Here is an 11645-nt window from a genome sequence, read left to right on the forward strand (position 1 = left end):
ACTGGGGAGCTTGGGAACTAAGCATTAGCTGCCCAACTGCTTGTAAAATCTGGTGTCAGTGATTAGCTTGCTATGTCTTGGGTAAGTGGATCCTGACTTTATGGGATCTCTACAGCAGCAGTGTATAGGTTCCAATATTTCTTAATGGTTTCTAACTTTTAATGTCAAATCTAGAAAATAAACATGCAAGCCACAAAGATTTTCCTAGTTTTTTTTTTTATAAAAGATATATATACGTATGGATGTATTTGAAAGGCAGAGCAACACAAAGAGAAGGAGAGGCAGAGAAAGAGACATCTTCCATCTGCTGATTTACTCCCCAATTGGCCACAAAGGCCAGGCTAAATCCAGGAGCTTGCAACTTCACCTTGGTCTCCCATTTGGCTGTAGGTGCCCAAACCATTGGGTCATGTTCCATTGCTTTTCCAGGTACATTAGCAGGAAGCTGGATTGGAAGCTGGGAAGACGAGACTGGAACTTATGCTTTGATATGGGATGCTGGCTTCCCAAGTAACATCTTAACCCACTGCACCACAATGCTAGCATCTCCAAGACTGGTTTTGATGTGAGATGTGACACAATCTCTGTGCTAAACTGAAAAGCACAAACATTTCCCTGAAAGCTGGAGGAAGTAGTTAAGAGATTTTTTTTTTTATTTGACAGATAGAGTTAGGCAGTGAGAGAGAGAGAGAGAGAAAGGTCTTCCTTCCATTGCCTCACCCCCCAAATGGCTGCCACGGCCGGAGCTACGCCAGGCGTTAGGTGCTTCTTCCTGGTCTTCCATGCGGGTGCAGGTGCCCAAGCACTTTCGCCATCCTCCACTGCCTTCTGGGGCCGCAGCAGAGAGCTGGACTAGAAGAGGAGCAATTGGGACTAGAACCCGGTGCCCATATGGGATGCCGGTGGTGCTGCAGGTGGAGGATTAACCTAGTTAGCCATGCTCTGACCCCAATTAAGAGATTTTTAAGGAAGGATGTCAGAGTGACTGCCTCCTCCAAAAAGCCACTTGCGTTGTTCTTGCCCCTTTGGCTTCCCGCTGGCCTTGGCCACCTCGGCGCCTCCCCCACCGTGCAAACTCCAGCTCTATGGACAGAGTCAAGGACTCTTGCCTTCTTCTAATCCACTGTATTGGGTCACTAGCATGCCCCATTCAAACACAGCCTGGACACCAGCTCCAAGTTCACCACCAAGGTCTTAACAGAGCAGAAGGCCATTGTGGAGAATTTAGATAATCAAGGTGCCATCCCTCCTATTAGGGATGCTCACGTGGCCACCTAGGAACAGAAGGTCTGCCCGCCCACCACGGGCAGTGCCCCCTTCAGACGACACCGCATGTCTGGCCACCCAACCAAGCTACATTGTGAATCTGAACAGTGCAATGGGGAAAAGCCAGAACTCCCAGGCACTATTTATTTATATTTTTTTCCTTAAAAGTACTCTACAAAGGAAAATTTGTGGCTTTTATTTACATTTTATACTGTTGTACATATTGATAAGAATCATCCATTTTAATGATCTCAAGATGACCAACCAGCCTTTCAAGCATTCTCTGCCCTACTTCTGAATTTACCTGTGGTGTGACCATGTTCATTAGAATTTCAAAAGAGGAAAAAAAAAATCTTTAAAAGCAAAATGCATGAACAACAAGAACAAAATCTTTTCCTGAGCCTTCCGGTATCCTTTCTGCATATGTACTTACCTGTACTAAAAGTCAGTAAGAGATGGTTTAAAGGTTAAAGATAGGGGCTGGCCTGTCTTTAGCTGCTGCCTGCAATGCCTGCCTGGCCCAGCACTCTGCCTAGCCATTGAGGACATCTGGTGATTGAACCAACAGATGGAAGCTTGCTCTCTCTCTCTCTCCACAGCTCTAACTTTCAAAATAAATAAATACATCTTAAAACAAAGGCTTAAGTAAAAGTTTATTTTTTCTTCCTTTTTTTTTCTTTTTTTGTTGTTGTTTGTTTTGGGCCTGTTTGATATATGTGTGAAACAATATTATCCAACAATGAACCAGATTTTAATTTTGCGAAGTTCTTAAAAAATTGTTAACAGGGTTGGAGGTTTACTTTAAATGATCAGTAGGAGGAAAATGTCAGGAAATCAAGAACATAGGTGGGGAGTGGGAATAAGTAGGGGAAAGGGAGAGTTTCTGGTATAAGTTCAAGAACCAAAAAGCTGTTATGGAAATGAATTCATGGAACTTAGTGATCAATTAATTATAGCAGGTGGGGGGTAGATTGGAGGAAAATCTGACAAAAAATGACAGGAAGAAAGGATGGTATTAGCTCTTTTTTTAAAGATTTATTTATTTGAAAGTCAGAGTTACAGAGAGGTCTTCCATCTGCTGGTTCATTCCCTAAATGGCTGCAATGACCAGAGTTGGGCCGATCCGAAGCCAGAAGCCAGGAGCCAGGAGCTTCTTCCCGGTCTCCTGTGTGGGTACAAGGTCCCAAGGACTTGGGCCATCTTCTGCTTTCCCAGGCCACAGAAGGGAACTGGATCCAAAGTGGAGCAGCCAGGACTCGAACTGGCACCAGTATGGGATGCAAATACTACAGGCAGCAGCTTTACCCATTATGCCACAGTGCTGACCCTGGTATTAGCTTTTGCAAGAGGGGATTCAGGGACAAGAAGAGGATTTAGAACAAATGGTCTAAATTGAGGACAGGATGAATTTCAGGTGTTGGCAAAAACTCCAAATACAATTCATTCAGAAAGAAGGTAAATGTTCAGGTTTATGGCTTAGCAGAAAAGTCTGGAGATTACGTGTGTGTATGTGTGTGTGTGTGCGTATGTATGTATGTATGTATATATATACGTGTATGTATGTATATACATACATGGCACATGAATATGTGAAAGGTAGAGAGACAAAAATTGAAGCAGAGATCTCCCATCACTGGTTCATACCTGAAATTGCAATAACCGCTGGGGCTGAGTCAGACTGAAGTCAGGAGCAATGAATTCCACCCAGGTCTTCCACCATAGGTGGTAGGGATGCAGCTACTTGAGCCATTACTTGCTGTTTATCAGAGTGCACATTAGCAGGAAGCTGGAATGAAGAGTGGAGCTGGGACTCAAACCTAGACATTCCAATTTAGGATGCAGATGTCCTCTGCACCAAACGACTGCTCTTAAAAATTTGTATTTTAGGGGCCAGCGCCGTGGTGCACTAGGTTATCCTCCACCTGCAGCACCGGCATCTCATATGGCTCTAGTTCTGGTCCTGGCTGCTCCTCTTCCAGTCCAGCTCTCTGCTGTGGCCTGGGATAGCAGTGGAGGATGGCCAAAGTGCTTCGGCCTCTGCACCCACATGGGAGACCTGGGGGAGGCTCCTGGCTCCTGGCTTCGGACTGGTGAAGTTCCAGCCATTGCGGCCAGTTGGGGAGTGAACTACAGACGGAAGACCTTTTTTTTCTGTCTCTCTCTCAAATAAATAAATAAATAAAATATTTTAAAAATATGTATTTTAAAGTCAACAGAATATGAGTGAAAATTATTAAGTTGATAGTAGTAATTAACTGGTGATTGTTATTTATTGGGAAATAGTAAATTGGTCATAAGACACTAAATGGGTATCTTGAGGTCCCAAACAAAATAGGACATTTTATGACTTTACAGAAATGCTTGGTATTGCATTTTCAGGCATAATGGGGAAAATAAGTTTTTTCATTAAGGTACCGTGATCTTCAAATTCTAGACCTTATATGTGAATTTGCCATGGCTTCGGTAGTTTTAAACAAATAACTCATATATAACCCTTCTTTCATGTCCCATAAATATTTTAGTTTTGCACTATTCTCATATCTGTACATTCTTTCTATAACTTATTTTAGTGCAGTATTGTATTTTTAGATCTAAGCACTGATTACTTCACATGGACAGCCGTGTAAAAATGGGATTGGACAAAAGTGCCTGAGCTAATGGTAAATGCATGAAGTGGAAACATCAAGGCCCATTTGTTCAGATACTTCTTGGTTTTGCTGTGTAAGTTTTCTTATCTTCACCCCTGCCCACCTCCAAATTAACTTCCTATGACCGATCTCCAGGCAAGGTATTCCAGATCATTTCTTTATGGCCATCTCCTAGACAGAAAGGTAAAGTCAGAATGACCTTCTCACCTCTGAGGCCTGCCCTGTCTCTCAGGTCAAAGTACTTTGGGAGCGCACTTTCTTTTTCGAGATTTATTTTTTTATTTATAGGCAGGGAGAGGGGAGGGGGAGGGGGAGGGGAGGGGAGGGGAGGGGAGGGGAGGGGAGGGGGAGGGAGAGGGAGATCTATCCTCCAATCACTGGTTCCCTCCTTAAAAAGCTATACAATAGCCAGGTCTGGGCCAGGCTGAACCCAGGAGCTTGAAACTCAGTCCTGGTCTCAAACATGAGTGGCAGCGGCCCAAGTATTCTGCTGCCTTTCCAGGCACATTTTCAGGTAGCTTGATTGGAAAGAGAGATGCTGGAACTCAGACTTGTGGCAACTTAACCCTACTATGCCACAACACTTGCCCCAAGGGGTAACATTTTCTGAGCCCTGACATTTGGAAAGTTGGAAATAGGCTTGTGTCCTGACTTACTTAAAGTGGAGCATCAGCCACTACAAAACTCAAAGCATCTGTGAACATAAAAATCAATGCAATTGACTTTCTATACTACTACCAATTGAAACCCAATCACGCGTGGTGTCCACACTAAGAACATCATGGTAAACTGCAGAAACCAAAAACATAGAGATTGCAATTTTGCAAAGAACATGTGTCATATGAATTTTCAATGAGTTGAGATGTTTTAATACGTGTGGCATGGATCTAAAATACACTTGAGCTTTACAGGATGAGAGAAGTTATTCTTCCAGTAATAAAGTGAAGAATTTAAGCAGTTGTCAGCTATCAGCACATTAACCTTACACTTTTTCTCTTTGCATTTATCATGTATACACTTAATATTCAAACGATTCCAAGAGTTGTTTTGTGGGCACATCTTTAGAGTTATATATTAGAATTCTAGTAAATCTTAATGTCTGTGTGATTTAGCATCTGAAGCAATTTTGCTTAACAGAAATGATCCATACAGTGTGATATTTAATTAAATATAAAAAGCAGAGCTAATATCTAAAATATTTTATACTGATGTTTTTATTTACAAATTTTAAAAAGTTCTTGATTGTGCCCCCCCAGGCAATGAAAGATTTAACATTATTTCTGTACAGTTTGGGATTTACTCTCTAATTAAGGTGATTTTTAAAAATCCTGTTCAATGAAAACAGACAGGTAGGAGAGAAAGAAGGAAAGAATAAGGACAAGGAAGAGAAAGAACAGGAGGTGAGGAGAAGAGGGTGAGGAAGAAGAAATCAATGAGTGTCTAATATATCACATAAGATAGAAAGTTAGTTGTATGTTAGGAAGAACTCAAGCATTAGGTAGACAAAGTTCCCTGTACCAAAACATACTCAATTTTATCAATGCATGAATGTGCATTTTTTTCTTCAGTCTCCATAGGATGACAGAAAGTCCCTGGGACCATCCTTCAGGGTTTCCAGCTTCTGATGGCAGCCCAGCCTACAGGAGAGGAACATACATACCCACCTGCTTCTCCCTTCCTCAGGGACCTAGGCTTAGCCAGGGGATCCTTTGTTCTTTGTGCTCCCAAAGGAGCATATTGAGTACCTAGCATGATGCCAACTAACACTGAAAATACCCTTTACATCTGTTATCTTATAAAATCCTATGGAAACCATTTGAAACAAATGTCCATTCAATCTGCTTATAAATGAGAAAACTCAAGCTCATGAAAAGTAAGTGACATGCACAGATCATATAGATGATATTGAGCAAATATTTCATTCCTGGGTTCATTGGCACCAATATCTGTTTTCTTAACTGTACCACACTTTCTCCCATGTAATGTATAAATGTTTTCTTTATCAATAATTTATTGTCATAACTTCCAATGGGATCTGAGATAAATATATGGATATGCTATATAATATACTTAAAGTGAAAAGAGAGAAACATTTAGACAAAGGGGAAAATGATATTTTATTTCATTATGCTCATCCAAAGAATTGCCATGAGGATTTAATAAGTTATGAACAGTGTTTTCACAGTGCTGGGCTAAGCATGGTACAATACCAAAATTAGGTTTAGTTCCTAGGCTGCTGTTGGTCAAGGGGAAAGAGGATCTTGAGATTCTCTTCTATTTCCCAGGGCAGCATGAAGGTTGTGAGTGATCTGACTTCAGGTAGTGTTCTAAGATCCTTAGGAAAATCACCTTTGTTCTAGGAAGATTTGGGTTTTATTTTGATTTGTTTGTTGTTTTGTTAACAATAAACCATACAAAATTTATTCTACAGAAAGTAACCTGATTAAGACTACAGTTTTCATCAGTGATTCTCCAAATATGCAAATAGGGTATATTCTTGACTTTAATTCCTGATGAAATTCCAGTGCCTATTATTGAATTATAGCATTTTGAAAGTTTTTATAAAAATAGGCTAATCCTGGCCGGCTCTGCGGCTCACTAGGCTAATCCTCTGCCTGTGGTGCCAGCACCCCGGGCTCTAGTCCTGGTTGGGGCACTGGTTCTGTCCTGGTGTCCCCTCTTCCAGTCCAGCTCTCTGCTGTGGCCCGGGAAGGCAGTGGAGGATGGCCCAGGTGCTTGGGTCCTGCACTTGCATGGGAGACCAGGAGGAAGCACCTGGCTTCTGGCTTCAAATCAGCGCAGCGCGCCGGCCTTGGCGGTCATTTGGCGGGTGAACCAATGGAAGGAAGACCTTTCTCTCTCTCTCTCTCTCTCTCACTGTCTAACTCTGCCTGTCCAAAAAAAAAAAAAAAAAAAAAAAAAAAAAAAAGGCTAGTCTAATACAAATCAGTTTGTTACGTGATCTGACTTGATAAAAAGAGAAAGCCCAGGGATGAAACATTTCATATATTCCTTGGGTCTCCATGTGTAAGTAGTTATCAAGTAAAGAGCATGATGTTTACCTCCCAAGCAACTGCTTGGATTTTTCAGGAGTTTAGGCAATGATAACTCTTTAAAAATATGGACAAAATATATTCACATGAATTATAAATTTTAGGTTTAGTTATATATGGGCTAGATCTAACTATGCCAAGTAAAGCATACTTGTAACATTCAAAATGGGGTGATATTTGACAAGTCTATCTCATTGTATTTTCTGGAGTGTCCATGTATATGATAAATTGTATGAACTTCCTATATGATCCTGAAAACAGCCCTATGCTGGAGGGCTATAAAATCCTGGTCTTCAACTGAGTGTAGGGATCCCAGCGGAGAGATTTGGCTTCCTGGTTGATGTCCTTGGCCACTGTGCCATGCTGGCCTTCCACAGTTCAGCTCATTTATTGTGGCCCAGTTTTAAGTCAGTTTACAAAAGGTGAAGGGAGAAGACTGGAGATAAAAGAGACACCATGATCTAGAATCACTCAAGAATCATTCCTGTGGGGCCAGTGTTGTGACACAGCAGGTTAAGCAGATGCCAGAATCCCATATGAACATTCATTTGAGTGCTGCCTGCTTAACTTCAGATCCAGCTCCCTGCTGATGTGCCTGGGAAAGGAGGATGGCCCAAATTCTTGGGCCCCTGCCATCCACTTTGGCTTCCACATGGCTGCTGGCTTCAACTTGGCCCAGTCCCAGTAACTGAGGGAGTGACACAGAGGATGAAAGATCTCTGCCTCTATATCACTCACTCGCTGTAACTCTGCCTTTCAAATAAATATTTTTTTTATTTGACAGATAGCGTTAGACAGTGAGAGAGAGAGAAAGAGAGAAAGGTCTTCCTTCTGTTGTTTCACCCACCAAGTGCCCACCATGGCACTGATCCGAAGCCAGGAGCCAGGTACTTCCTCCTGGTCTCCCCTGCTGGTGCAGGGGCCCCACGACTTGGACTATCTCTCACTGCCCTCCCGGGCCACGGCAGAGAGCTGGACTGGAAGAGGAGCAGCGGGGACTAGAATGGGCACCCATATGGGATGCTGGTGCCGCAGGTGGAGGATTAACCAAAGGAGCCACGTCGCCAGCCCCCTAAATAAATATTTTAAAAATCACTCATTCAAGGTCACTGTTTCACTTCTTTAATATATTCTTAGAAACCACTCCTGAGATATTTTGAAGCCAACAGTTATAATAGCATTGAATTTCTGGGCAAATTATATCTTTTTTTGATAAAAGAGTACTTTATTAATTGCGTGGCCCTTTTGCATTTACTGTTACAGCATCCAGTCCTCATATCTTAGAGTTGCCTTCAATGCCAACCCCCATATCGCCCTATCTTCAGTATTTTCCTTCCATTCTAGTTCATATTTTTCCCCGATCCTATTTCTAAGTGTGAATTTATTTTACCATTGTTGTAGACTTATCTTTCTGTTCAACTGATTTGAAAATGGGTCAAAACACTGGATAGAGGAATAGCTTGACTGACATAGACCGACAGACAGAAAGGGAACAAAGGCAATTCAGGGCCCAAGAGATGCTTCTCAAAACCAAAGACCCAGGGCCAGTGCTCACAGGACCAGCTGGATACTGATAGACTGAATTCATCACATCTTCCAGCAAATGCCCCAGGCACTGATTAATGAGCTGGCTTGCTACAAATTCTAGTAGGTGAACCTGGAAAAAAAAAAAGAAAAAAAGTAAGCACTGCTGCTGATATTACCTCAAAATATTAAGCCTGAAGTACAACTCAGAGTTTAGAGTCAATTTCTGTCTCACTCTGAGCTGTTCTCTGGCTTTCAGTGCCAACCCAAAATGCCCTCTTGTTTTGTCTCTTGCAAACACACACATCCTATCTTCTCTTCCCTCACTGTCTCTATGACTTTTGTTTATTGTTTGAATTCTGGTTCCCCTCAGCCTTCACCCATGTGAATATCTGGCTCCTTCCCTAAATGGTTGAAATATAGGTGAGCAAGAGGTTCCAGTGGGCTGAAAAATCACTGCCAGAAATGAATTTTTGGCTGAGCAGGATTCACCCAGCAGACCACTCTGTAAACCAGTACTCAGTCAAAGGCTGCCTTTGATTAATGAGCACTCTTATGATAAAAAAAAAAAAAAAAAAAAGTGGCAATGAGAATGTCCAATGAGCATAAGTAATCGGTGTCACATAGACAAGAATTGGCTTCTGGTTGCACTTATCAGCATGGGCAAGGTTGAGTGCAGGTAGATCAAAAGGTACAATTACACAGCCTGTTCTATCTGCTGTAGGTAAAGTAGTGTGCTTTGCTCGTTTGCTTTGGGTTCTTGCTCATGTGTTAATAGTTACATGTTGGAAAAGCACATGTATACCTAGGGCTGTTAGCGTTTGAAACATCAGTTTTAAAAGTATAAGCCGGCGCCGCGGCTCACTAGGCTAATCCTCCGCCTAGCGGAGCCAGCACACCGGGTTCTAGTCCCGGTCAGGGCGCCGGATTCTGTCCCGGTTGCCCCTCTTCCAGGCCAGCTCTCTGCTGTGGCCAGGGAGTGCAGTGGAGGATGGCCCAGGTGCTTGGGCCCTGCACCCCATGGGAGACCAGGAAAAGCACCTGGCTCCTGGCTCCTGCCATCGGATCAGCGCGGTGCGCCTGCCGCAGCGCGCCGGCCGCGGCGGCCATTGGAGGGTGAACCAATGGCAAAGGAAGACCTTTCTCTCTGTCTCTCTCTCTCACTGTCCACTCTGCCTGTCAAAAAAAATTAAAAAAAAAAAAGTATAACACCCACATTTTCAGATAGTAGTGAGAAACCTTGCTTGTCTACATGGCAGGCCCCAAGGTACATTTCTAGGGAAAGCTAGACTTTAATGACAGTGAGTCCAACTTCTTACCTAAAGACCTAAACCATGTAAACAAACAAAACAGAAAACTAACATGGTACTGGAGGCAGGTCTGAAATTATTTTCATTTTACTTTATTCACAGGAAAAGAAAGCCCTACTTACAAATGCGTTAATTGGAGGTCCCTAAAATTGGTGACTGAATGAGATGAACAACTTGTGTGACACTTTAATTATGAGTATTTGATAGCTCCTCATTATTTCCTACTGGAAATAATATCATGTCAGAATAGCACAATTGCAGTGTAACCCTGATGGCTGAATCTTAAGGAATTAAGATTACAAAAATGTGGGGCATGTGTTTCACATAGCAGTTAAGACATTATTTGGGATGCCAACATCCCACAGCCTTGGTTTAAGCCCTGGCTCTACTCCTTATTCCAGCTTCCTGGTAATGCATATCCTGAGATGCAACAGATAATGGCTCAAGTGGTTGAGAACCTGCTGTTCACATGGGAGACCCAGATTGAGAACCAGGCTCCTACTTTGACCTGACCCAACCTTAGCTGTTGCTGACATTTGGGAAACAAACCAGTGGATGGAAGATCAAAGTCTATATGTCTGTTAGTCAGTCAGTCAGGTAGCTCTGTCTTTCAAGTAAAATAAATAATTAACTTTTAAATTTTTTTTAAAAAGAGAAGTGCTACTAAAAAGCCAGCAAGTGAGGCACATATTAGAATATAAAGTTGACTTTGCTGTGTCCCTGTTATGTTAAGCCACTGGTTCCCAAATTTTGCTGCATGATAGATTCATCTGAGTATCTTCAAAAAATTCTGATGCCTGTGTCCCAAGCCCAGATGCTTTCACCTAATCTCTGTTGGGTGCAACTTGAATGTCAGAAGTTTTGAGAGTTTCCAAAGTCATGTGCAGCAAAATTGGGAAACCACTGAGCCAGCTTATTTCTATTCATTATCTCATTTAATTCACAGACCAACCCATTGTTTAGATAAGGTAATAGAAGCTAGCTGATCCCTGAAAACTTGTCTAATTTTGAGTAGTGAAGTAGAATATAAAATGTATAATTCCAAAGCTTGCATCCTTTACACACTTCCACACTAGTAAAATCTATGGGTAAAAAAGGTATGAGGTAAAAAAGGATTTCTGTTGAATTTTCCATGCTTGGGTAGTTAGTAGAAAATCTGAATTCATATAGTGAAGAAAAATACATTTATGCACAAATATATACTAATATATTTTAAAACATTAAATGCTATTTGATGTATTTTAATTTATTTAATTTATATATTGTAATTTTAATTTATTTTAAAAAAGGTTACTTTAGTAAGTGCTGATTTTGGTTAATAGAAGATAATGAAACCTGTCGAAACTTTCTGCAGGTCAGATCTCACTGTAACATGTTCCTTGGAGCCAGGAAACAGAACTGAATGTTAAAGTTCTTTTGTTAATTTATATAAACATATCAAAAGGTTACAAAATAGAACATGAGAAGCATACATTTTTCTTAATTTTCTTAATTTGTAAGTCTCCTCTTATTTCAGAACAATTTTTATAAGCCTATGGCCATTTGTACGTGTGACATCTTTGAGAAAGTTCTGTTAAGCTTTTGGCCATTTTAAAATTTAGTTATTTGTAACATTTTGCAATATTTTGCATATTAGCTCCTTATAAGATGTGTGCTTTGCAAATATTTTTCCATATGGAGATATTAAACAAAAATATAATGTTTCCATTCATCTGGAAGAAGTTTTGGAGACCTATTACACAACATGGTAACCACAGTTTATAATATCTGTATATTTCAAAATTGTTAATAGATTTTAAATATTCTTATTAGAAAACAATAAGTATTGAGGTGATGGACATGTT

The sequence above is a fragment of the Oryctolagus cuniculus genome, chromosome 10, assembly GCF_051225735.1.
Source record: "Oryctolagus cuniculus isolate XC-2025 breed Fujian yellow rabbit chromosome 10, ASM5122573v1, whole genome shotgun sequence".
Taxonomy (NCBI): Eukaryota; Metazoa; Chordata; class Mammalia; order Lagomorpha; family Leporidae; genus Oryctolagus; species Oryctolagus cuniculus.